This window comes from Octodon degus, unplaced genomic scaffold (genome assembly GCF_000260255.1).
Source record: "Octodon degus isolate 3935 unplaced genomic scaffold, OctDeg1.0 scaffold00599, whole genome shotgun sequence".
NCBI classification, from domain to species: Eukaryota; Metazoa; Chordata; class Mammalia; order Rodentia; family Octodontidae; genus Octodon; species Octodon degus.
This window is the reverse complement of record NW_004525175.1, coordinates 8,455-9,144: the sequence shown is the minus strand read 5'-3', so window position 1 is coordinate 9,144 and position 690 is coordinate 8,455.

Below are 690 nucleotides of genomic sequence, written 5' to 3'. Positions count from 1 at the left end.
TCCAGATACAGAGTGACCCATGGGAGTAGTAGCTTCACCTACTTTCTTACATACAGTGGCACAGTTTTCATGGTGACCTTCCAGGGAACCCAGCATTAGGCTGTTTCTGGTCCTTAAACACCTGATCCCAAGTTGTCCAGAAGGAAATTTTAGGCACCATGAGCATTAAAGTAAACTGAAGTTCAAGTGATAAAACTAAAAGTTGAAGGTAGTTCTCCATGTAAGTATTTCAGAAGGAAAGTTATGAAGAGAGGCAAGAATTCTTTGTTTACAACAGGAACTTAAGGTACAAAATTTGCTCCAGGCCAAACTTATATTAATGCCGTGTGAAGCATAGCAGCAAATATATACTAGAAGCTCCCGTATTTCCGCATCCATCTCAGTATCCTGAGAACAGGGAGGTGCAATGAGCCTGGATGTGGGCACAGACTTGGGTAGACTCAAGCTTGCTGGAGCCCTGCCCCTAAGCTGAGCCCCAAAGCCCTTTTCATGAGCCCTTATAGCTTTTTAAAAGATTAATTTTATTGAGAAAAAGTAGCAATGAGATAGTTTCAAAACGGTTAGTGGGACACTTACAATGATTAATACATTGCATATTGTAGTCTTAGTAGTTGTTATTCATAGTAAAAGATGCAGACGTCATATACTGTCCAAACACTATTAGTACAAATCTTTCTTATTAAATTAAGA